At 39.0% G+C, this 27,443-nt stretch overlaps 1 protein-coding gene across 2 annotated transcripts in view; it reads right to left on the bottom strand.

The window, feature by feature from the left end:
- The window catches only part of fbxo41 (F-box protein 41), a 47,003-nt gene extending 37,194 nt beyond the window's left edge, over positions 1-9,809 (bottom strand). Inside the window, exon 1 of one of the 2 annotated variants that reach the window (XM_072385016.1) lies at positions 9,714-9,809. The gene's annotated coding sequence lies outside the window, so the exon portion shown is untranslated. Of the gene's footprint in view, positions 1-9,507; positions 9,642-9,713 lie in introns of those variants that run through there. The other variant, XM_072385017.1, reaches the window with a different exon arrangement.
- Between the last annotated feature and the right edge of the window lie 17,634 nt (positions 9,810-27,443).

Here is a 27,443-nt window from a genome sequence, read left to right as displayed (position 1 = left end):
GTTTTGTCTTTTGGCTCAGCTTCCTTTGTACCCCAATGGACTGGCACAGCGCCCTCACTACCAATCCGTCTGTCCATCTTCTGCTCCAACTTGCCTTCATTCATGAACCAGATCCCGAGATACTTAAACTCTTCCGCTTGAGGCAAGGATCCATCTCACACAAAAATGAGTAAAAGATTGATCAAGATTCAGATACTGTTATTGCTGTATTCAACTTGCTGAACTTATATGAGACACCATCAGAATCATTATCCCAACTAGTTATTTCATTTGGAACCATATTCTGTTGGCTTTGGATGAAAGGCTACTTTTCATTGTCTGTTACACCCACACAAGCTCTGAGATGGTCAAACTAGGCTTTAAATTCTGTCCAGTCAAGACATACAAAGACCTAAAGGGAGCATTTGTTCTCTGCAGCAAGGTCATGAATGACAGTGATGGTATCAGTGCTGCAGTAAATGATTCCTCATCTTTTACTACTTATATCGGGGTAGTAACCTGGAGTCAGAAGGTGTCCGTAAGTAGAGTCTGATCTATCTGATCCAAATCCATTTTTCTGGATGCAAAGTTAGGAGTCACAGGTGAACGGCTTCAAACGGAAAGAGATTATAAAATCCTAGTACAGTTATTATAAAGAACAGAGGTGGGAGTGTGAGGAGGCCACAGGAAAGGAACTGGCAGAGATAGCGAAAGTATTTCATGGTAGAAGAGGTATATAAGACAGTGGGCTTCAAACAGAGAGCATACCTGCCTTGAAATAGTTTGGCTTACCAAAAGCTAACAGTTCTCCCTAAACTGATGGTTACAACTTATTGTGCTTTTCAAGAGTAGAGCAATTCAGTAAGCCAATAGTGTGGATTTATTACAGGCGTCGTGTGGAGTACTTGACCACTGGAAGCAGGTAGCAGCAAAGTGCTGATGATTGGCTGTGTGTGCATTAGGGGCACAACACAAAATTCTCTGAACAGCTGGATTTGTATTGTGAATAGTTACTAAATGCAACTTTCTTTGCCAACTGCAACTTCCCAATTATTTAAAGTTTGACCTCTCTAGGAACTATAACAGACCACATACGTATTGTTGTAACTTGTTCTTGTGGAAAACTCAGCATTATGCTTGTGATAAAATATGGACTACTAAAAAACAGCCATGCATCAGTTTAAAGGAACTTCAGTCACTTTCATTCAAACAAATCTCAAATTCAAGTGCTCTGGGTTATTGCACAGAGCTTTTTACACCAATAAAATGTATTGCCACATAATCTAACATGAAAATGAGGTTTCTGGCTAATGGTGGGTTATTCACTCTCACCAGCTTTAGTTTTAGCTGCTTTGCGTCCGCCAGCTTTTTCAAAATAGACATGATCAGCTGGATTTGAACAGACTGTTGTCCAGACCATTTCTGATTGTTCCTCCATGGTTTATTGAGGCTTTGTGGTCCCTATGACCTCATCTCATACCTGCCTGCACTTAAAGACATATGTTGTCCAGCTTTGTGTTCAGCTTGTTATGACAAAAACTTGGTTGTAGCTTGTTGTTAAGCTTACAATTTGAAGCAGTACTTGTTTGTGTTTTGATCAAATTTCACTCCTGAGTTATTGGATTGGGGAAGCTAAACTCTGTGAATAAGGCTCATGCCTTTGCTAAGGGAAGTAAGGCTCCTGTTATGCTTGCTCGGACGTATAAATGCTTAGCGGTGCATACAAATTAACAAAAATGTTGGAATAACTTGGGGTCTTTGTATCTCTTTTATAAACAGTGAAGAATTTCAATGTTGACATATATGAAATTGGAAGTGACGCATAGAATGCGATATATCTGAGTGGCTGGTCACATGTTGTGGCTGATGATGCAGTCATTCATTGCTCCATGAGCCTTTACTTTAATTTATTTGTTTGAAAAAATCATTTTTTTTAGATCAAAATATTTCATGTGTTTCTAACATTGCATTTTAGTCATAGAAGCTAATTACAGCACATGACGGACTATGAATCTTAATAATGGGGGTTCCTTTTAAGCCTTGTTCTACTGGTGCAGTCTTGTCAAAGACAAATTTGCTCTTAATAAACAATAGAGGGACATTGGAGCTGCACAGATGGGCCTTTTTTTCCAGTTTTCTTTGAAGCTACCACGTCAATTAGTATATCTTATATCCACAATATACCTAGAACAACTGATCCTTAATAATGGACAAAGGGTGTTTAAATGACCTGTATTTGTGAATTGTAATGACGCTTATGAATATGCATACAGCTGCTGAGGAAAAATCCACTCAGAGGAAACAATAGGAAATGGAACATTATCATGCATTGTGAAGGGCAGGGCCACTTTTCACCATCTTACACTGGGACCTGGTTTTCATCATGTTCAGTTAAAAAGTGGGAAGCCCATATAATCTATATGTTCTGTGTTCCTGAAAACTGTAATCACTTGCCAAGCTAGGTGTCAGAATATCTATTAGATATAAACATGTTTTATTTTTATTTTTCGATCATATGCATTGAGACACAGCAGTTTAAAAAGGACAAAGTCAGTTAATCAATTTATTAACTAATGTTTTGCCCTGTTTTTGGCAGTGTAACAAAATTCAGTATATACTGAAAACACTTAAAGTTTGAGTTACACAAACCACTAGTTAATGTAATAAAAAGGGAATAATTGCTGACAATATTCAATTTTAGTTAAGCAATATTTGAACTAGCCCATCACTATCAATGATGACCGCTAAGACAAAGAAGCTGAGTGGCATCATCTGCCACATTCACCTTTGTATTCACAGCTGTGTAGCCATCGGCTGATAACACGAAGTCGTAATCAAGCAGGTTTACAGCGCAACACTTTTAACTATGCAGTACTGTGCTAATTAACAGACATTATGAGTTTGAAGATACTGCAGCCTGCTCTAAAGCCACTGCAACCTTGTTCATTAATTCTGCACACTGTGCATGAAATTCAGCTGACGCTTGAACTACATTCGTACTGTGAATGTTAAAGTGTAAATCCTAAAGGATGAGCTGCAAATGATCATCCTGGGCTGAAATGAAAATAGCATAATCAAAGTCACCAGGTAAAAGCGAACACAGCCACTGTTCAGCACACTCTTTCTGGAGCTCCATCCCACAGGTGAGATTTATTTCTGTGTGCCTGTGCTCTGTGAGGCAGATTTGTTTGGAGGGATGAGGAGCAGAATGACTCGAGGTGTATCACAACCATCATGCCAGTCCCCTGCAAAGCTTCACCCAGAGATGCTGCAACACAGAACTGACAGATTGCAGTGTAACACTGGAGGTGCAAAACCCTTATGAGAAGTGTGGCAAAAGCATCATCCCACACTGAAACAATGGAGCCATCTTCGCCACCGGCCTCTCTCGTGTGGAACATGTGCACCTCCCACTCCCATATTATAATTATTACAGTCAATATCATAATAAAACTGGATATCCAAGTAAATAAAGGATAACAGTGTGACCAAATAATTCACACTGTTCAACTGAAGTTTCTCCCACACAATGTTCAGCTGTATCAATGCTAAATGAATGCAAAGGAGTGCACACATTCAATTAGCAACTGGCATGGATGAGAGCCCTCCAGAGCTTTGACCTGCTTCCCGGATAGGCCATCTTACTGTTTTTAAACTCCTTTATAAAGGAGTGAAATCAGTTAATGTCCTCAGGGCTACATGACCAAGTCAAAACGTGTTAGTCCTAAGTAAACCCTTGGAATCCCCTGACAGTACAACCGCACTGTCTTGAGCCCTTCGCTTGCTAGCAAGGGACAGACCAGACCACTTATGTTGAAAAGAATACCACACACTTTCATCTCATGTGACCGTATTACTCACAAATCCTCTTTCTTTGACACTTTTTGGATATTTGAAGAAAAAAAAATGCTTACAACATAATCAATATTTGTGTAGAGTACAACAAACTATACACAGCAAAATAACACTATACTGACCATTTTAGCATCTAAGAACAGGCATTAACCTGTGGATTGAGGTCATTTTAAATGTTCTAAGTTGGCAAACAGTTCTGCGTAGAGCCTGGAGATGTTTAAGATGAAGACTAAATTTACTATAAGAGCGTTTACTCTTTGCTGAAGATTAGGCAGTTTATTGTGCTGCAGTTCCTTAATGTTTCTGTTTGTCCCTGTGGTTGAAATGGACAGATAATTATTATCACCTGAATCTGCACCACCTCTCAGTCCTTGTTTGTGAGTTACATCTCATTGTTTACAATAAAATAAAATAAAAAAAAAAGCCCCAAAACAACCGTGGGTTTGTGGTTTAAATACAGGCAGACTGAGCATCTGGTGTTAAAATGTTTGGCTGGTGCCATTTTCAGAGAGAGAGTAAACTAACTGAAAATCATCTTCTCAGTAACATACAAACACAAGACAGAATGCAATTCCATTAAAAAAAAATTTTAAAAAGTACGACCAACCAGCACAAATTCAATACTGGTAAAATAAGCAATAATTTGCTGCCAAATCTTACTTTCCTTCCATTTAAAAAAAAAAGAAGCACATTTTAAAATTGTGTCAGTTTTTTATTTTTAAAGAGCATACTATGCATTTTGGGAATTAGATATAGTTAGTAAACTGTCCTTCGATTCTTAAATGTTTGTTTGATAAAGGATTTCAGCTGCTCAACTGTTTGTTGCCTATTTGTCATATTTCTTGTTTTCACTGGGCGAAAGGTGACTCAGTCCCTTTCGAATTAGCTCAGCCACAGAAAAGGCTGCTGTGTCTCCAAATGTTATTTTTATAAGTTCTTTTATTTTGGATGGTATATTCTTAAATTGCCTCGGGGCATGCAGCAAAGTGTATCCTGACAGTGGTTTTCAAATGTGATCCGGAGCCCTGTTGTGATCCTGTTGAATGTCAAAATCCTCCCAACTTTCACATTTGAAAGAGTCTTCTCATGCCCAATAAAGTCCCTGATATGTTGATAACCTAACTGTATTCTACGATATGGCCCTGTTCTAACCTTTTTGGAGGGTGTTGGTGGCATCAAAGTCAAAAATGAATATACTGTTTAAAAAAAAAACCAAGAGAATATAATGTTTAGCTGCATTTTCATGTTACTTAGATTTTAAAGGCTGCTTCAACGCACTTTTGAAAACAGGGTTGTAACGAATACAAAGACAAAAGAAGCTGTATTTGTAAGAAGCTGCGATCGAAGCACAATTAACATTCGGTAAACACGCTTAGACCCAACACACCAAGAAAGCTAAAACCACACTGTTCTCAATTCAATTTTCTGTTGAAAATTTTCTGTAATGGGAAGATTTCATTCATTCGTTCTGTGGTCACAACTTTATAACTTTAGGGACTTGTTCAGTAAATGTTGAAGTATTTTTCCAAATTCCAACAACTAATCAACAAGAGTGATCCAACACTGCGTAGATCCACATCTGGAGCAAGATCGACATCAAAATCGCTTCAGTTGGATGAGGTCCTACCACTGGGAAAAGCTTCATCACTCCACTAGTCTGAGCAATCTTAACAAAAAGAAAAGAAATTAAAATAAAAAGATACAGTACCAACCACATTACCTCCTTGGCAAAGGTAATTATCCAAGAAAACCACTGTCCAATGTATTGGTCATTAAAATAATTACTGATTACAGTCTCACACTCTTTCTATTATGGAATAATACGATACATGAGGTTTTCATGATGTTTTCGGTGTGTGGGACATAATAGAAGGAAAACTGGATAAATAAGAATTAAACTATCAGCACATTTTGCTTGTTTTGGCAACATAGCTTGGCTCAGGACAGGACAAGGTTTAGACAGTAAATGAGATGGAATGAGACGTTCACAGATGTGAGCCGATGGAAAGGCTGATTTTTCCTCTTACCACTGTCTATCATTAACTCAGGCTACTGTCTACTGAAAGAATGAAAGCATACACGGATCAGTGACACATGCCAAGATGATGTTGTTATAGAAACCAAAAGCACTGGTCTCCAATGTGATCATAACCAGTTGTATGAAAAAATCAAATAAAAGTACATCCTCTTTCAGTTCGAAGGTTCTATGTTTAAAATCACCAAAATGCAGAGGTGATATGTGAAAAACTAAGTAAAAGGACAATATGAATATTAAAAAAATTATGCATTTACATTTAACATATTTATGTATTTATTCATGAATATTTCCCCTTTTCAAATGAAAAAAAATTCAAACACAAGAGAACTTCTTTATTCAATTGTTGTTGCATAGTTTTCCTAGGTTTCTACCACATCCTTTCAACCAAGTTGAGGTCTGGACTTTGACTGGGTCACTGCAACACCGTGATTCTTTTCTTTTTCTGCCATTTTGTTGTAGATTTACTGCCATGCATGGAATCATTGTAGCATGACCCTGTTTGAGCCAAGCTTTGGCTGTCATGGCTTCACATTTGACTTGGGAACATTTGATATAGAGAAGGTCATGATTGCTTCAATGAATGCAAGGTGTCAAGGAAGTGTGGCTACAAAACAAGCCCAAATCAACACCCCTCCACAACAGTACATAGCAGTTAGTCCGAGGTGTTTGTGCTGATAGGCTATATATCTCGAGGCATCATGCTGTGTCATGGCCAGACATCTCAACTTTGCTCTCATCTGTGCAAACTACATTGTTCCAGATGTCTTGTGGTTTGTTCAGCTGTAACTTAGCAAACCTAAAATGTGCTGCCATGTTCTTTTTAGAGAGATGAGGCTTTCTCCTGGAATGCTTCTAAACAAGCTCTGCCTTTTTCAAATGTAACATTTAACATGCTCACTGAAGCCTGTACAGCCTGAGATGGAGTTTTTTTGAGTTTTTGCAAGTTTTTTTTTTTTTTAGTAATATACAGTCTGAACTGGGGGTGAACTTGCTGGGGTGTCTACGCCTGAGAAAACTCGGAAATTTCTTTAATGTTTTCCACTTCACTTTGACTGCAGAATGATAGACTCGAAATGGCCTTATAAACCTTCCCAGATTGATGGACAGTAACGATTGCTTCTCAGAAATGAGGGGCAATATCTTTCCTGCTTGGCATTGTATCATATGTCTGAATGCTCCAGACCAACAAACTGCCAGCTTTCTTAGAGATGCTCACACCTACTGTTGATAATTTAATCAAATGCAACTGATTAACAGCACCTGGATGCTACTTATGCTCTTCCTATTCCTATGTCAGCTGTAAGTTTTTGTAACTGATTAATATCTCATGTGCTGTTGTTCATCTGAGGTTGTATTTTTGTACTTTTAAGGCCTGGTACGGTCCAGATTATTCTTTTATCGTGTCCTGAGGTTTCAAATCTTTGAACTTAAAGGGGTGGACTTTCATTTTCATGTAAATATGTGCAAAAGCCCAGACTCTTACAACAGAAGTGTATATTGTTTATGTCCATATCAAATAAAAGGGAATTATTAGTGACATCTTAATGCAGAAAAGGGAAATGATCTTGCAATTTCCTCAACAGGTATTAAGAGCCACTGATATATCAAAGTCCATTTAGGACATGCACTGATAGGGGCTGTAGAGTATGTAACATCATCTCAGCCACTGCTGCATATGCCTACTGCTATGTATGCACACTTTGCTTTGTTTCTTACTCACTTTGCTGCTTCTCAGCTTACCATTGCACAAGTCCTGTGTGCTATGGCCTAAACAAGATTGGGGATGAGACCTTTACAGAGAACATCCGTGAGAAATGATGCTATAATGACCTCTATGAATTGTGGCTGCATTCTGACTGTCTCGGAGGTCCTCTTATACTCATTAATCCTGAGCTTGTGTTGGCATAACATTCAAAGTGACTGATAGAGGAGAAAACTGGTGAAGAATAAATGCTTCCTCTTCAAACAGGACTGACATATGGCACCGTCTAAAAAGGACTGAAAATGTAACGTGAGTGAGCATTCAATGAAATCTGAAGACATTTACAGACATGGAAAGACAAGAAAATATATTATGCGAACCAGCTTCCACTTCGCTTCAATATCAAGCGCCCGGACTGATCGACGAGCCTGATCCCTGTCCTCCAAGTGACGGTTGGATGAACATCATTTAGATGCCGCAAAAGACAAAACAAACCGTAAAGAGATGCCTGAGCAAACAGTGTACAAAGACAATGTTGTTAAACCTCAAGCGAATGCTGAGAATAAGCCATTAAGATGAAGCAAGTTCATACAGACTGCAAGGAAATAATATACAAACTATGTGCAAAGCTGCACAAACTTGTCCACAACTTGCTGTAAGAACACAAATGGCTACATTTGATATTTTTGCTTTTGTAAACACTCAACAATATAAGTTAGAAAGCGTTCTGACTTGCTTTGCCTTTCTGTGCCCGAAACATAATCCTAAAAACAGATATTAACAAATGAAACATTACGAATGTGAATGACATAAACTACTCTGCATCTCCGTCAGTTTAATCAGTGAAACCCAATCCAAAGAGGCCACTTTCAGTCAGCTGGTCGAGACAGTGAGACAGATATACTGTAAAAACATGATGTATCACATGAAGTCCTGCCTCACATCTGATCCCTGGGAAACTTTCTATCTAGAGTGCCTAAAACTGCAGATATGCCATCACAACATCTTTCTTAGACCAGTGAATGAAGCTACCTGATGTGGATTTCTGCAGCAGTATGCATGCACGCTGCATACTGCTGCAGCTCAGACACACAACACAACTATTTCCTGAATGACAGAGCAGTCAAAGAAATAACAGCTCAGATGTCCTTTAGCTGTAAATCTGATTTCACTCTGCACAAGTCATGCAACATTCCCTCCTTTTCTGAGCAGGACTGCTCCAGCTTTAGGAAAATCTGATGTGGGTCAACACACAGGCCAAGGCCCGCTGACTCTGAGATGTATTGGAATCATCTGACGGTTTCGCCAAACTTCAGCAGTTTCAGCACAGTACTCTCTCTCTAAAGAGGAGGCTCACTGGGACAGTGTGTTTGGGTTTCCCCCGGGAATACTATAATTATCTAAAAATATTACAGTGTCATGTTTTGCTTCTTTACTCTTAGAGTGCTCTGAGGAACAACAAATAGCAACTGTTTAAAACTGTTGAGACGATTTAAAAATCATGGAGTATTTTAGCTAAAATGACCACGTTAAAGCCGCGTGTACTGCATGCACACTGTACACATCTTAATGATTGTATATACAGTAGCAAGTCCAGTTCCAACAGAAACAGGCCAAACACACTGACCAGAGTCCCCTATGGATGTGAAAGCTGTCGACTGACCACCGCTGGCGGTGTGACAGTAAACACGGGCACAATTAGCGCTAAAAAAATACCCATCGATCCTCAGATCAGCACAGCACATGGATCAATCACAAGCGGCGGATCATGTGGGTGTGGACGAGCGGCTTTACCAAGCTGACACTACAGCAATGAACGCCACCGTAATGACAAACGCACACACAGGCCGGGAGTCAGGTTAATTCACACCGATGCTGAAGGCAGCAGCCGGGCCCTCCCGAGAGTGAGAAAGGGCGACAACCGGGAATTTACCCGATATTCTCCAGTATTCACAGCGGTTTCGGTTCATTGCAGGACTGGACTCCCGACGTCGCATGTAAATTCGTTGCACAGGAGCAGCAGCGGCGTCAATGAAGCGACAGTTGAAGACATGCACGGCAAACACACATGCACACACAGGCACGAATGGGATCGGAGGAGGGAGTTAAAAAATAGAAAGAAATGTGCGTCTCACTCACCTCGCAATCTTCTCCCCATTTTTTTTCCCACTCCAATCAAGGACCCGCTCCAGCCTTCAGTGACGTCACGCAGCCCCTCTCTGCAGCAGGCCTGCAGAGGAGGACCAGACCGGAGCAGGGAGGAGAGACAGAGAGGAGGGAGGAGAGACGGAGGGAGAAAGCAAATTTATTAAAAACAGACCCTCTGTCTGCTGATGAGCAGGAGGATATTGTACCTGTGTCTAATGGGGGTTTGGAGATGGGTCGATTACACCCTACCCACAACACATAGAATGGGCAGAGACAAATGAACTGAACAAACAGCACTACAAGCAGTTAAGACAATCTGATCTTGTCAGCTGCCTGTTTGCTGCATAAATCAGTTAACATAAAGTAAACAAGTGGGTTTTGAAGCATGCCCTATGTCACAGATTTTTTTTAATTTAGCATAGTCCATGGACAGATCACTGAATGGGGTTATCCCAAAAAGTGGGAGTGGGCATGGCTCAAATAATTAAGGGTGCCCTTATCTTACATATATATTTATATAAATGTGTGTGTGAGTGTGTGTATGTGCGTGTGTCACAGAAAGATACACAAAACAACTCATACTAGAGAAAGACCAAGTGGCAACAAAGACATACAAAATTACAAAACTGATGACAGCAGGGAAATGCAGTCTGACTACGAGATACAAAAAGATCAAAACTAAATGCATACTACAATTAAAAGGAAATGTAGAACAATCAAAATAAGACACAAAATAACCAAAACGAGATGCAAAAGAAACATGAAAGAGGATACATAAACTGACTACAAAAAGACATGGTAGCAAGAAGGACTCTTAACAACTGAAGTCCAACTAGAAGTGCTCAGTCCTCTATAAAACTTATCTGTGTTTGTACAGTTTAAAGTTTTTGGAATCAAACCTCTCAAGTCTTTAAAATTGCATGGGATATGACTTCTTCTTCTTCTTCTTCATTCAGTGAATGTGGATCTATGATCATATGGCCCTGCCTACATCTCCACCCACCTGTCAGGGTTCTCTTCATGATGTAGGTGGGTTTTTTTTTTTTTAATCAGTGGGTTTTCTTCAATCTGAAGAATGAATTGGCTTGTATCCCTCCTTGCCATAACCTCACTGTTGGAACTGTTTTTTACAATAAAAGAAGAAAGAGAAGCTTTTCTATCACGGAAATAGTTTTTGCACAACTCCATAGAGATTTAAGTAATTTTTGTGATGGTTAAGGCAGACTTGTACAAGTCATGAATAGTTGTACTGTCACAGATTTGCACAGTGGCATAATGAAATACAAATTTCTTCCGCAAACCTGTTTTTCTGTATGGACAGAGGTTGTTAACATCTAAAATACACTGGCTGTATCACAGCAGGCACAGTGTCTCTTCTATTCACTGTGTTCACATATACTGTATAATTATACAATCAAACTGCCAAAAAAGTTGTTATCATTTCAATATTTTTCTGTTTCTGTTTGACTCTGAAAATGACTAGAACTGAGCATGACTAGCACTCCACTGAGACTAAGTGTAAGAGCAACTACACACGAAGGGTAAAAATAAACATCCCTGACTGTGACCATGGTGTTGTTAAAAGAATGCCTTCAGCCCTTACTGTATTTGTTTTATAACCCCAACCAAGTATTATTATCGTCTAAACCCAACAAGGAAGTGACTAAAGTGTTTTAATAAAGTGTTGTTGTGTTATTGACAGAATGTATGTTGGTGTCGGTGTCCTGTATCTCAGCAGCCTATAGTTGAAGATACAGCACTTACCTCTGAGCAGTGTGGAAATGTGCATACTCATCAAATGCTTGACTGTTAAGTCCTGATTTGTAGGCACAGAATCTCTTTGTTTTTGCCACTCTGCTTTATATATGGAAACATGACTTTAATCTGGCACCATTAAATGAGCGTCTATATTTGACCCTTGCAGGCAGTTGTAGCTGAGATGTCTGAAACCAAGTAGTTAGTTGCTCTGAGCTTTAGTGCTCAGAAGGATGAATCAGTTACCTTTATATGTCTGTGCCCAGAGGCACAGTTTTATAATCTATCCATGATGTAGTTGTTCAACAAGTATAATTCTCAAAGAGCCTTCAATCAAGACAAGGGGGCCAGAGGGAGTCGTGCCATTCAGCCACCTGCTACATCCTGTTATAAGTATAAAAAATGAATAACTGCCTTCTAATAAAAGAATAAAGATAAAGCAAAAACATGTCATAGAGCTATTTTTTTTTTTGATAATTTGGTTGCAAAGTACTTTTTGCTTTTTTTTGCTTTAGCTTACATTGTGCTTGCATTCCTTTTTCCATTAAAAATACAGCTGCTTTTTTTTCCCTCTACCATTCTGGATTACACTAAATATGTAAATGTGTTCACCTGCTCTAGATTATATACCAGTTTTATAGGTTTCCTCTCTCATACTGTTATTTCTACTACTGCAATCATTTCAACTGATAAACGTGTACAATATGGTGTCACCAGCACATCATTAGCCTGTTTGATAGCGATTTCCTTTGTAACATTAAGTTAAAGAACTCTTATTATCGTTGTATAAAACCTGTAGTACTTGCCTTGTAATTCTTGCTGCTAATCAAACATGTTCTGACAGAAAATAGGCTAAAATAGAAATTAAAACATTTCTCATTGCTGTATTTACAAGTGGGTTTTTTGGTCACATGTATCACAGCCTGGGGCGGTTTTCTGTACCAGAGATATGAAAATAGCTGTGTATATACAACAAGGAGTATTTGTCTTTGTTTTCCACACTACCACACTGACTACCTTACGTTTATTACCAACATCAATTTGTCATTATAATGCAAACTTCTAATTGGATTTTTTATGTATGCTTCTGACACTGAGGATTAAGTATCCAAGTTTCCTGCCTGTGAACCACACACTAATATGGAGTGCATAATACTTGCAGTGAAAACAGATTTGAATCTGTTTGAATCAACAAGAAATATTTTTACATAGCAAATATTACAATATTGAAAGCTATGATTTCTTTAAGATACACAGTGCCTTACAAAAGTATTTACCCCCTTGGCTTTTTACCTATTTTGTTTCATTCCAATCTGAAATTTAAATGTTTTTAAATCTTATTTTATGTAACGGATCTGCACACAATAATATAAGTTGGTGAAATGTAATGAGAAAAATACGTATAAAAGAAAAGAATTTTAAAAAAATGAAAAACTGGGACGTCTGGGTTTCTCTGTTGAAGCTGCTGCCCCCGCGACCGACCCTCGGATAAGCGGCAGATGATGGATGGATGGAGGGAAAACTGAAAATTGGCATGTGCATATGTATCCACCCCCTTTGCTATGAAGCCCCTAAAAAGTTCTGGTGCAACCAATTACCTTCAAAAGTCACAGAATTTGTGAACTAAGTTCACTTGTGTGCAATCTAAGTGTCATGTGATCTGTCAGTATAAACACAACTTTTCTGAAAGGCCCCAGAGGCTGCAACACCATGAAGACCAAGGAGCTCTCCAAACAAGTCAGGGACAAAGTTTTTGAGAAGTACAAGTCAGGGTTGGGTTAAAAACAAAATATCCAAATCTTTGATGATCCACCAGAGCACCATCAAATCCATCATCTTCAAAGGGAAAGTACATGGTGCGACAACAAACCTGCCAAGAGAGGACCATCCAAAGGAGGACATTAGTCAGAGAGGCAGCACAGAGACAAAAGATAAACCTGAAGGAGCTGCAGAGTTCCACAGCAGAGAATGGAGTATCTGTTCATAGGACCACAATAAGCTGTACACATAATAGAGTTGGGCTTTATGGAAGAGTGGCCAAAAACAAGCCATTATTTAGTGTTAAAAATAAGAAGGCATGTTTTGAGTTTGCCAAAAGGCATGTGGGCCACTCCTCAAATGTATGGAGGAAGGTGCTCTGGTCAGATGAGACTAAAATTGAACTTTTCAGCCACCAAGGAAAAAGCTGGAGCAAACCCAACACATCACTTCAAGAACACCATCCCCATAGTGAAATGTGGTGGTAGCAGCATCATGCTGTGGGGATGTTTTTCAGCAGCAGGTACTGGGAAACTCCTCCAAGTTGAGGGAAAGGTGCTTGATACCAGGATATTCCTGAGCAAAACCTGCCTGTGATTTGAGACTGGGATGGAGGTTCACCTTCCAGCAGGACAATGACCCGAAGCATACAGCGGAAGCAACACTCGAGTGGTTTATGGGGAAACATTTAAATGTGTTGGAATGACCTTGTCAATAACCAAGTCCAGACCTCAATCCAATTAAGAATCTGCGGTTAGACTTGAAGATTGCTGTTCACAAGCAAAAAGCATCCAACATGAAGGATCTGGAACAGTTTTGCTTTGAGGAATGGGCAAAAATCCCACTGGCAAGATGCAGGGAGCTCATAGAGACTTATCCAAAGTGACTTGCATGTGTAATTTCTGCAAAAGGTGGCTCTACAAAGTACTAGTAAAGGACTTTAGGGGGGTGAACAATTATGCACATTGAAGTTTTCTGTTATTTTGTCCTATTTGTTGTTTGCTTCACAATAAAAAAAATATAAAAAATATACATCTTCAAAGTTGTAGGAATGTTCTGTAAATTAAATTATGCAAACTTTCAAACAATCCATTTTAATTCCAGCTTTTGAGGCAGCAAAACATGAAAAATGTCAAGGGGAGTGAATACTTTTTCAAGGCACCATAATCCTCGTGAGGATTAAAGCCATATCCCGATGAGGCAAAATGTAATTTCTGAGGCCCTAAATATTGGGAGACGGCTGAGACTGGATGACTGGCTAAAATGGTCCAATAACTGAAATAAGTGCACTGGCTGGCACATGTCACTCTGGGTCTTCTTCAATGTTTGCTGCCTAATGACTGGGGTAAGATGTGAAGATGGGCTATATAATAGTTAGGGTTATATGGCGTTATAATTGGGAATCAGTGCAATGTCCTGATAAGGTTGGCTGCACATGCAAGAGAGCGGGAGATGCCCACATAGGAGCTTAAGCACCACTTCCTGGTCAAAGATAAGAAGTACAGCATGTGCAGGCTGCCTTTTGCAAAAAATTACAAAAAAAATAATACAAAACACAGTATAGTTTCAATTGAATTAGAATCTCTTTATCTTAGTTAGATATATTTAGGTGATGTTTTTTTTAGATTCGGTATTCAAATTGACATAAATACCTCAAAGACACTGAAATGATCCGACACACCTAAAGGTGCTCCTAAAAACGGAGCAAGAAAACACAATGATTTATAGGTAAAAGTAGTCGCGTGTACTAATTGAAAATAAACCTTTTTGTTGCAGTGTCCTATTTTAAGATGCCAAAAAGAACCCATCATATTACTTTGAATCAAGAAAATAATGTTTCTGATGTAGTCCATAGTCTCCGGTTCGTATTGTGAAAAATGTAAAAAGCCTGAATTAAATATCTAAAATGAAATGAGTCTTTTTGTCTTGTGCTGTTTGCGTTGAATTAATTTAGTCCTCTCAACTTTTGATCATTTGGAGTGAGTACTCAGAACATTAAGGTGTCAAATGGGCCATATTTCAACACCCCCTTGCAGCTGTCAAATTACCCATGCCAAATGTTAACATTTCCCCTTCTATTTTTCTCACTTATTTTCTCAGTAAACTAGTAGGACTCAGAGATTCTATTTGCTGTTTTTACAGCTTGCAAGATTACGTTTAAGCTTATTAATGTGATAAATATGCAGTAACTAATGCTGTAATTGGCTGGCAGGGGGCCGATATTACATGTGATTGTTGGCCCTGACATTATTACTTTTAAATGCCTTACATGATCATGCAACACATACACAAAACACTGTCTCAGGCATTTCAGATGCTTAGATTCTTATTCATGATGTAAGAAGCTGTCCAACCAGTGCTGAATTCAGTCATTTTAATACAACACAGTGACACAGTCATTTAAAGAAAACACTTGCTTTAGTGAAGGAATGAATGAAGAGCTGTACAGCAGATGGCATGGTGTCCACAGAGCCCAGACCTCAAAAACATGGAGTCAGGCTAGTATTACACAAAGAGAGACAGCCTAAGTCTTCTGGACACTAAATACACTGGAACAATCCACCTGCCAGGGAAACCTTCAGGATACAAAAACATTTTCTCTTTGCTCAAGCTGTTTTTTCTATGGTGATCCCAAGTGAGTCAAATGCAAGACCAGTCACTCATTTTCCTAAACATAGTATTGGTTCCATTCTCTATATCTATCTATATAGATATAGATATCTATGACCGAACAATCTTCTACCTTATCTCCAAGGTTAGGATCTTTTAATTTATCAATAGTCACAATAGAATTCAAGCAAATTTGTCCCTGGTTTTGTAGGCCAGGCCAATTTAAAATAAACCAACTAGGGCAGTACTGCAAAAAGATTTTTTAATTTGACCAGACACCTGGCTACAATTACCATCACTGTTCTACACAGTCAGACAAATTTAAGTTTAGAGATCATCCTCTCAGCCCCTCAACCAATAAATAAGGTAAATGCCAAAAAAAACAGCCAACTGTTGTGCAAATCTGAAGCTGGTTACGATTAAGCCTACACTTGATGATACTATTCTCCGCTAAGTAAAGAATAAGTGATAGTGTTTGAGTGGTGACTTTAACCGAAGTGTAAATGAAATCTTCAGGTGTGTGTTTCCATCCAGCTGTGGTGTCATTGTTTTACAGCAGCCAACAACTTCAGGCTGTATAATCCTTTTCATAATACAAAAAAAAAAAGTGAAAACCTAAACCTGTTACATCAATCTCTTACCCTTCTACGCCCTCTACATGCTGCACTCATGCAGTCATGACAGGGAAAGACTGACACACAAAAGATTAAAAATTCTCTCCCTCGAGAGATTTTGATAGGATGAATATGATGCCGGGCCGTTTTCTCTTTCTCACGTCAAAAAACCCTGGCAAATTTAGACCGAACACCTTTATCCATCCCCCCTTATTCATATGTATGGGACATGACTGACAAACTCATTGTTGGCTAATTACAGTGTGGTGAACCTTCATTGTCTTTAGATTGAGACATGCTGTGCTTTGGCTTGCTGCACTAATGCGAACCTCTTCCATGTAGATATTATTAGCCGCTGTTTGCTTAGCAACCACAGCACATGTCTGACATTTTTGTACAATGAAAACATTTTGCCTGGAGTTTAGTTTATTTTGGCTGTGAGAATGTGGAGGAAAAAGGATAAAACATGGAGGACCGAGATAATATTATTGGTCATTACTATGCACAATCCTTGTGATTAGATATGTGGAACGTGTTTAAAACATGTTTTATAACTTATATTGACATCAAACATGAAGCCTATGGTCTTTGGTTTAGGTTATCATCTCGGTTATTTGGTTATTTGTGTGGTGTCTTTCCTTTTGCCTTACCTTTTTCCACCCACCAGAGGTCTCCAGTGTCTGTTTCCCTTGCCATCAGGTTGCCACTCAGCACACCTGCTCACGGCTCCTGGATTGGCACACGTGCCTCCACTTGCCTGATTACCTCAGTTGCGTTTAAGTCTTCACTTTTCTGCTCCCCTGTCGTTGCAAAACCCTCTGCTCAAGCGCTTTGTTTTGTAATGTGATTTTAAGCATTTAAGTCCCTGATGGACCAGATTTATTTTTCCCCCTTTTATTCTATGGGGTATACCTGTGTTCCCTTATCTGGGAGCATGGTTCATTTTTGCTGAATCTGCATTTCTTTTTGTCTATATTTATATCACATTGTCATAAACAATACATTTAACAGCAAATGTCATCACAACACAGGATCCACTATCAATTCTTAGATTACTCTCAAAGGAAAATCTGACCCTAAGATCATTTAATTTCAACAGTTAATTTTTAGATAACATGTGCCACACTTCAACAGATCAATGAGCTATCACTATCTCAACTGAAATGGGGAAAAAACTCAGTTTAAACTGTGAACAGCAGATGGCACCAGTAATATGTAGGGATTAAATGATCTGGAACAGTTACCACCAGCAGTACTTCTTTTTTTGGGCATTCGAGCAAGATCTGATATTAAAAATGTCTGAAACGGTGTATGAGGGCACTGTGCAACATAATGCTGCAAGAATATTTGAAAAATGTTGTGAATACTTGAATTTCTATGAGTGAGTTGACAGCCATATCAATCAGCTGTAAGTGCTGAGCAGATACTTTTACAAATCAGTGCACTCACTGTACTCAGAGACCACCCGCTGTGCAAAATGACAGCCCGTCTGGCTTTCTTAGAGCATGAGAAATTCTTGCTACATCAGTAGGTCAAATGGGCTTTGGCTGTCTGTTAACACTCAGAGTAACACAATGGAATAACATACAAGCCTGTGGGAGCTCGGCCAATATCAATATATCACCTCAAGTGCCAATTATACTCATTAAAGGGATAAAATGTGATGAAACTGCAGGCTAACAGCGTCAAAGTCATTATCGCATTCACCACACAACAATGCAAGTCCACTGAGTGTGCCGTTTATTACCCATCAGTCCAGCTATTAAAATGAACAATCTGAAGCAAGCAGCCAGATACAATAAATCTGGAAAGTATGTCAATACAAGGAATTTCCCACAGGTTCTAAATATTAACAAGAGCTCAGATATATTAGCTGTCAGCTGCTGAAAAATTGTAATCTCATGCCCCCTTTTACCCACATTTGAATTTTCTGCCATCTTTAATGGTCACTAACAGGAAGAGTTAAACGGGATGGTATTTGGGCTCAGTGCCTGAATTGAAATTTGCGAAAGTGGGAACAAGCATGGTCAAACTGAAAAGTCTGTTTATACAAATAAACAGATATGTTACAGAATATCGTCAGCGTTTCTGCAGGACCCTGACTATTACAGAAAAGTGCAAATAGAATAGCTTTGAGTGAGACTGCTGTGCAGATACAACTCATCTCATGAAAAAGAACAAGGCATGTCAGGAATTCTTTAATTATGAAAATGGAGACACCTTGAGGGAAGGGGCTTTTTTATTGCTGACAGCTCTGTACTGTAAATACCTGTATAGTCATCATTATAAAAAAAATTCTGAATGGAAAGTAGTCTGTGGACTGAAAGCACATTAAGGTCCGAACATACAAAAATACACGTGTCTTCTAGCACAAATCAGTGTAACACACAGTGACAATGATTATCCACATCTCTGCATTCTTAGCTTGAGCCACGGATGTTGCCATAGTAACACGAGCATGTCTTATCAAGTACAGCCCTTATGATTTTTCACTGCAACTTATTTAGGCTGTTCACTGTAGGTATGACAACAGGCCATTAGGAGTTGTTGCATTCATTTCCATGTTAATTGAGTGAACAGCCATTGTGCGTTTGCTTAACCTTTGATCTTGCCTTGTCAAATTGTTGTCAGCTTATATTAAATTAGGCTAGTAATAGAGGCTTTTTATGTAGATGTGAAATGCTTTAAAACTATAAATAGGCATAATTCAGCTGAGAGCTGATATGATGGTCTCACTGATATCAAAACATTGTTGCTGCACTTTAGTGGTCAGATTGTGAAACGCCATTTATGATGCATGATATTCAGAGGAGCTGAGGTTGAATGTTAATCTTATTCAACATAATCACGGTATGGCTCAGCATGGATAAAGTCTCGGCAGTTTTGTTCCTTAAACAGCCAAAATGTCATTTTCAGACATCAAAGGTTGCGACTTGATAGACTTTTCATTGAATTCTGTGTAAATAACAGTGAAATTGATGATTTGAGGCGCAGTATCACCATCTTGGAGACACACAGTACTTTAATCTCTGCAGCATTTTGCTTGCATAGTCCAACCACAAAGGGCAGATTTTATTTGAACTTGGAAGTCACTTTGTAGCTCCAACTCGTCACACACTTGCGCTTCTTTCCTCATTGGAAATAATGAGGCTGTTTGATGTGAGACTACTATGGGCCGTAATGAGAGGAGTAGACTGTTCAGGACACATGAAAGCTCTTCAGTCCATTTGGACCATGAGCGGCCATTATGACATGGGACCGAGACACCACGGAGGTGTTCTGACTTTATGAAGGGGTCCGGGATTTAACGACCGAGGCAACAGTTAAATCCGTCACCCTTTTAACATCTCGTGGAGGGAGGGAAAAAATATTTTGGAGGTGTTAAACACAGGTAGACCTGCTCCAGTCAAGGGCGTACTGAATGGGCGACATGAACAGAAACAAGGTCACATTAAAAACGACTGTGTGCGCCACAGCTACTGTAAGAGATCACAAATGTAGAGAATCCGCTACATAAATTGAAGCCCTTGATTGTGCTCAGCTCTACAACTGTTTAAGTGATTGTTCAACTTCAATCATACTTCTGTATTCGTTGGCAATGATAATTTCTTTGAGGGTTATTCTTTGTTTTTTAAAAAAAGAAAAAGAATACAGTTTTCATGACCTGCAAAGTGATGAGTGCATAAATTATCTTTCTCTCATCCAGAGCCAGGAAGCAGCACATCTACCTCTCATCATATCAATCTCTTAGTCTTTCACAAGACGCCACTGTCAGTAATGCCAGAAGAGACACAAACACAGAGAGAGAATGAGTGGGAGGAAGGAGAAGCTGATGGTGATGGAAGGATCAGCATCTCTTCATTTAGCTGCAGGACGATAGAGGAAGAGCCCCAGCTGTGATGGGGTTAATATTTCTCCAGCCTAGGTTCTGGGAGACTTTCTGATGTGTCAACTCAGTAGTAAGCCCCAGTGTCAAGAATATAGTTAATGGTTAGACACGTCATCCTGCCACTTCCCAACAAAGGAAGGCCTGCCTCAGCCATGGAGTGCTGTGGAGGACCACGGATTCTGTCACTATCTGTCTCCCCAAAGATGGCAGTTCCTGACCAGTTAATGGTTAACAGACATGTGGTCGCATCAGTCTTGAGGAGTGACAAGGAGTACAAACGCGCCAATACACAGACAGTGGGAGCCCAGTGCTGATGCTGTAAACATATCTTGTTAACAGGAAGCAGACCCTGTGCCGCAATAGCATTGAGTGACAGGATCATAGATGACTAACAACAGAAGTGCTCACACCTTTTTCCCCTTCCACTGTTTCTAACTGAGTATTTGTGCTGTTAATTCTTCAAAGGATTAATTATGATTATTCTCTCTATCAGCACCTTTCAGGAAACATGACTTAAGAAAAGTACTCATAGGAAAAGAAAATTTAAGCTAAATAGGTAAATCAGAAGATTGGCGAAGAAAACCTGGATCCTTATGAATTATAAATCTAAATCCCTCCCAAACTGCTTGATTTCCAGTCTTACTGAGCCATATATTCCCCAAAGCAACGAATAGAGAAAACTACAAAATCACATTGTTAATTCACAAGGAGACTGCTTACAACACAAGACAAGGGGATTTGGGGACCTACAGCGAGAGAAAGTGTTTTGATTTTTAAATGTGTTCTGCTGATCTGACTCATCCATATGAAAGCCTGCATTTAAAGCACTAAGAACCACAGGAGGAGGACTAAACACGCCTCTTTAGGTTTCCAACACCCGGCAGGTTTGAGATCAGAGACAGCTCCAATCTGATATAAGGCCAGCTCTTCAAGCGTTGAGAAACATACTTAATCGTATACACTCTTGTGTGACCCCAGCATGGCTTCTATACACTCAGACAGGGAGGACCGTCACTTTCTGTGTGCCCCCCCCCCCCCCCTACTGGTGAAAGTGACAGTCAATCACCGGCTAAAAGCCACCTTGTTGGGGTGGTGGTGAGCTGGCCATTATGCACTGCTGGGTGGAAATCAGTGAGGAAGGAGGAGGGGAGCAGACTGTGAGATGCAACAGCTCTGCTTTGCTGCTTACCAGAGGGAAATACAGAGAGACAAGGGAGATAAGTACAGGAAATATTATCATGAATCCACTATTCTACCGATCTAATATTGCAGAGTCAAATTTAACATAAATTATTTAATGTAAATTATCTGATAATATGTGGGACTCTTGCGAGCAAGAGGATGGCCAGTATCATTCAAAGTCCTGCTACATTAAAGATAACATTTTTTAACCTTCTTAATGTGTCCATAAGATGTTTTTTATGAGTTACAAGACATATTCTGAGCATAGCATCAGCCATCAGCGCTATGGTTGGATATTTTCTGCTTTTTTTTTTTCAGTTCGTGTTAACTCCTCATTTTATGGTGGATAGGGATGTGCGCAAGGGCATATTCATGGATCACCATTCACTGTTTAAGAAAACAGGTATCTAGACACACCCAAGCTATGTTAAGGTCTTGTATTTTGCATGACAAAAACTTTCAAATGCAACATTTTGAAGAACATGTTTTTGTTTTTTTTACTGGATTAACAACTGCCGGAATAGGACTTTAAAGCTGAAGCATAGCAATGCAGCAATAATTTGTACACTTTATAATGTTTACATTTTATTTACCTTGACCTAATCTCATGATTTATTGTACACAATACCCGACTCATGGAAAGTGCAAGTGTTGAGACAAAGAGAAAATATATGACTGTATCTCACATGAATGTAGACTGAATGTCGGTTGAATGTAATCACCGAGGTGAGCTTTGTCTAAAAAAATATCAAACTCTCCAAATGAAAATATAGTTGAATAGCTTATAACACAACCAGTGTTTGATTCCCTCTGCCGTTCATGTATCTATACAGAATGAGACTCTCTGTTTTCAGTTATTTTTTACTTTTGGCCCCATTTCCCAGCTATCAGAATTCAGCTGCTATTAAAACAACAGTTGTTGCCGAAGAAGCAAGCTGTTGAAGTGGCTACGTTTTGCATACATTTCATGGAGCTCCAAAGAGCCACGGTTGATTTTACTGGTTAATTTAGATGCAGAATACACACAGTAGCTGGGGTTGAGACTGGTTTGCACATGCAAATCGTCTCGCTGCTTGACGTGATGGGAAGGTGCACTGTATGAGCGTGTTCAGCCCACTCATTTTTATACTACTGGTCTTTCTGTCCCTACCTAGCTTCCTCTCTGAGACTCTGATTTCATGTTGGCAATGACAGACATGTATGCACTCACAGACACACACACTCACACACACACACAAACCCCAATACACTTCACATAGGCTCTCAATAGGCCTTGCTTGTTCACTTCCTTCTAGAGCACACATGCGCACAGTTGTCTCAGACTTCGACACGTTTCCTTTGCTTCTCTATAGGTGAGCCATCATTATCTAGAAAGAGTGCCAGTGTTTGGCCACAGTGTGCCTTCTTCCCAGTGTTGAACTGAGCAGCCGAGACACAGGCTGCTGTTGGTGACACGGCTGTCAGGGACATGCCTCATTACAGCTGTTGCAAATGTCAAAGCACTAAAGTAATCACTCACAGCTCTACAGGATGCATGGTCATATACAGTAGTAATGTATTCTATGGTAAGAGGGGTTAATAGTTAGAAGCATATGAAATTACAATGATAGAGATAAGTGGATTCCATATGTTTTCTGTTTGAGATACTTTGTCAAATGGCTGCATTCTAATGTGACAGCAAATTTCTAGATATTTGCTACAAGTAATAGTAAGGTAGACATTTTCATGCAAGCACAAACTTCCGTCAAAGTTATTAGTGTCAATCCAGAATGCTTTAAACTATTTAAGTATACATAATATATATATATGTATATATATATATACATATATGCACCTTCAGTTGATGCATAAATGTCTGAGCATTTATGAAGGGCAGTTCATATTCCCTTAAAAACCTTAAAAAACCACTAACAGACAGTATTTCACGACTGATTTCTGTCATCGTAGATGGTGGAAGTCGTCTTTGCCACCAGCTGATCGGGTTAATGGTTAACATTTAATCCAGTTGTCACTACAAGTCACTATTATAGACCTACAAAACAGGATGGAACTCAGAGTCAGAGAAGCATTGTTATTGTCATTGTTAATCAGGTCTGAGTTGTTCTACAAATGTGAAAGAAAAAATGCATTGGTGTACTTTTTTTATTTGTTTAAATTCTAATTGTTCTATTTAAAATTTCATCTTAAACACGTGAATTTGAAGGCACCAGAGTCAAATGGTTAACTTAGCATTCACATGTCATCACTGTATCCAGTTACGGACAAAATTCTAAACCCTCTCAAACAATGAGACTCTCTATTAATACGAAAAAAATTAAATGAAAGCATCTCTGCCACTGTGAAGTTTGGTGATCAGTCAGGCAAAGTCCAAAATCCCTAAACTGAACCTTCAAAATCAATATTTAAAAATGTCCCTAAACTTTTTTGACAAGTAAATGTTTCCACACATTCTCACAAGATTATCTAATTTAAAATATTAGTCAGGCAGTCGGGCAAAAGCTTCTAGATCAATGATATTTTTTGGTTTTCCACTACAGCCTTTGAGAGGAATTCAACTCCAGAGACTGAGAATACGATTCAAGATTATCTGAAGAACAGGTCCTGAGCCTAGCCTTGCTTCACTTGGACATATGTTCATGTTTATAATTCCATGCAGTAGCAAAACAGCACTCTTTTAATGATGCCTTCCTTTCTTATGCCAGAAAAAGTGCTGCTTTATGTATAAACTGCTTTTGTTTAGCCTTTTCACTCAGTAGAATAAACTCCCAAAAGTCAAATGTCTCCTCATGTGTAATAATCTCTGAAAATTGTTATTTCATTAATGTTTATTTGATGAGAATTGTTAATCTACTGTTCGTGTTTCAGATTATCTCCCAAATCCCACTTGAAATCACACTTTAAGGCCATAAAGTTCATATCAACTCAATAGTTTATGAAAGATGTTTTTAGCTGTCTTTGGACATGTACTTAGTCTACAGGACTCCAAATTAATCCAAGAACGCTATAAAAAGCCCCATCTATTTAGTTATTTAGTTATATAATTAGCTCTCCGAAATTATTATAAATCTTTGCTAATTTTCTAATTTCTCTCTTTCTTTATGACAAACTATGCAGGGATTAATTTGAAGGTTTAAAGTGCCCTATAGAATCAGCTGCAGCTACAAAATAAACATGTCAAAATTTATTATGAACTGAACATGTTAAGCGAATATTTAACGAAAAAATGATCAAACAAATCCCCATGATGAAAAAAACTGTGTCAAAGAAGGAAGAAGTTTAAATGAATTATCATTGTGAAGCGACAGCCAGTGAAGAACTCAGCTGATGTGTTGGTAGTTTACAAACATTAGCAAATGATTGCTCATACTGTGTTTATACTGTAATGTCTGCCACCATATGACAGATTTCAACAAAACAAATTGGTCTTTTGCTATTGGAGTAGTAAACAGGATCAAAATCAGGACTTAATGCCCAGGAATCATCAGCTATGCACAATCGACACTTCGAACGAACGAAGAACACAAGAAGCAGCTATCATAAACACCCATGTGCATATTTTAAAGCAAGTATACTACACATTTACACTGGGCAAGAGGCCAGGATTACATAACATTACATTTTATTTTCCATGGCCGCTGAATGATAATTCTTGTGTTTGTTTCAGTTTTCACTCTTTTTTTTCTCTCTCTCTCGTGGAATAGAGTCTAAAGGACACTCACTATCATCTGTTATCAGTCAGTGAGCTGGCTATCTGCATAGCTGCGTCAAAGGAAGCAGTGAGGAAGGAATGACTGCTTTTTGGGTCCTATAAACCAGTTTCATTGGAAAATGAATATTCTTAAGTCTTATTCTTCACTATTCTTCCCCTATTCTGGGATTTTTAAATGACAACCAGTGGTTATTGGCATCCACGAGAGATTACATTCTGTTACTTCTCCTTATTGTGTTGTATTATCAGTGCACTTTTCAATTCAAATCTTACTTTGAGACCCACTTTTTACAGTTACAGTTGAACTGTTTTTTATAATGATATTTGATGTTTATATCATGTTTACAGAATGTGTTTTTACAACAAATTACTGGCTGTTCAGGTTCACCTGCTCAGTTTATTCTGCTCAGAGTCATGGGGACCTCGTCAGGATGTAGCGGGTATAGAAAATATATGAATAAATTATATCACACGTTTTTATTGACAGTTTGATTATGTCACTCAACTGATACACTTTAAACTCATTCTCGTGTTGTAATAATTTTGATTTCAACTGTAACTTGTAACTTTGCTAGCTGTTACTAAGCAACATTGGCATTCATCTGGAGCTCCATAATCCATTTCCTTTTAGCTCTCTTTTGGTCTCCGTCAGCTCTTGAGGGAAAGATTTCTCTTCAGCCATTAAGTTATCCACTTGGGATTTCCAGCAAACTGTTGACCAGCTGTTTGGAGCTGGAATGATAGGTTAGAGTGAGCTTTCAAAGCTGGATCAACACTTGCACACTGTGGCTATAAAAATCCTACAAAAGCAATGAAAGTGAACCAAAACAGTTGCTGGCCTCAAAACCAAAGCAATGAGCCAGAAAATTCCCAACTGGTTCATAGAACTGAAGGAAAACTGCATTGATGAAGGATAATTCTTTGTTGATCCATCGCCACTCTTCATTTTATTCAGTCATTTGCTGTAGATGTAAGTATGTTCTCCAAAACAACTTTAAATGATGTGTGATTCATGTTCTATTGTACAAGCATCTAACACACTGCTATTTCAAACCATGAGATTAAAGAAATTAATATATAGGAAGGAAGGTGTTTGTAATCACTGAAATGATTATTTCCATTGACTGCACTGACTCCTGTATGTTGCCACTGTATACACACAGCTGTACAACATTACTGCAGCAGTATTGTAAGACTTCAAACCTGAAATGTTCCAAGGGCAGCTATAAATTTTCCGGAGCAATTGAATAGCAGTGAAGTTATTCATCTAGAGAGGGTATGTTCACCGTTCTCCATTCACTTCAGGTGTTGCATGCATACCACCTTTGACAACTTTATCTTGTCCACAATATTAAGGTACCAGACTGGACTCCTTGACCTTAGAGTTTGACCTATAATTCACGAAGGAGTGAGGAGAAAGATAGTCTCTCGGCATTGTGCTTCGCCTGACCAGTAATACAAATGAAAAATTTGGGTGCAAGAGCACAGGAAAGAATTAGGCACTTTAAACTGTTTGCATAACGAGCGCCTTCTCAGTGCAGTGGTTCTCTTCTTTTTAATCACCTGCACTCTCCAGACCACCTACACCCTTCTTCATGATCAGATACAGGACCGACGGGCTGATGTATGATCCGAGGAATTAATCTGCTAAGCCTGATTGCCATTACCGCCATGCGATTATGCACCTTGATTACCGAGCCCACCCCAAGGACCATGACGTGCCCCGGTGCACATTTGAAAGGTGCGCATAAAATTATGTGGTGATTACCCCACAATAGATCAATCCACATACGAATGAGACTGTGTGGCCATATAGACTGTCTCAAGTAGAACTGTGATTATTAATAGGTACTTGAGGTGACCTGATATCTGAAGCTTGAAGCACTAAAACTGCCTGTGATCTTTCATATAAGCAAATAAATTCATTTTCATACATTCTGAAAGTCATTATTGGATTATTGTTGTAGAGGCAGAATTGTTTGGAGTTCAAGCATGCATAAAAGGGATGTTGGGCTCTTCACAGACAACTGGAGCTGTACTTGTCCCTCTTGAAGGAGACTTCAGACATTTAACAACAGCACAGTTGTGGATGGGCTTGACACGAAGGAGGATGATATGCTTAGTTATAAGCCCCATAGCTAAAAAGAAAAAGACTATGTATTGACTCGTGGTCAGTTTTTTTGGGGTGTGCATGATGCAAAAGA

Source organism: Leuresthes tenuis, unplaced genomic scaffold (genome assembly GCF_036924035.1).
Source record: "Leuresthes tenuis unplaced genomic scaffold, fLeuTen1.0.hap1 SCAF_4, whole genome shotgun sequence".
In the NCBI taxonomy this organism is placed as follows: domain Eukaryota; kingdom Metazoa; phylum Chordata; class Actinopteri; order Atheriniformes; family Atherinopsidae; genus Leuresthes; species Leuresthes tenuis.
The sequence above is the reverse complement of the archived record's forward strand: the minus strand, read 5'-3'. Positions and strand labels throughout refer to the sequence as shown.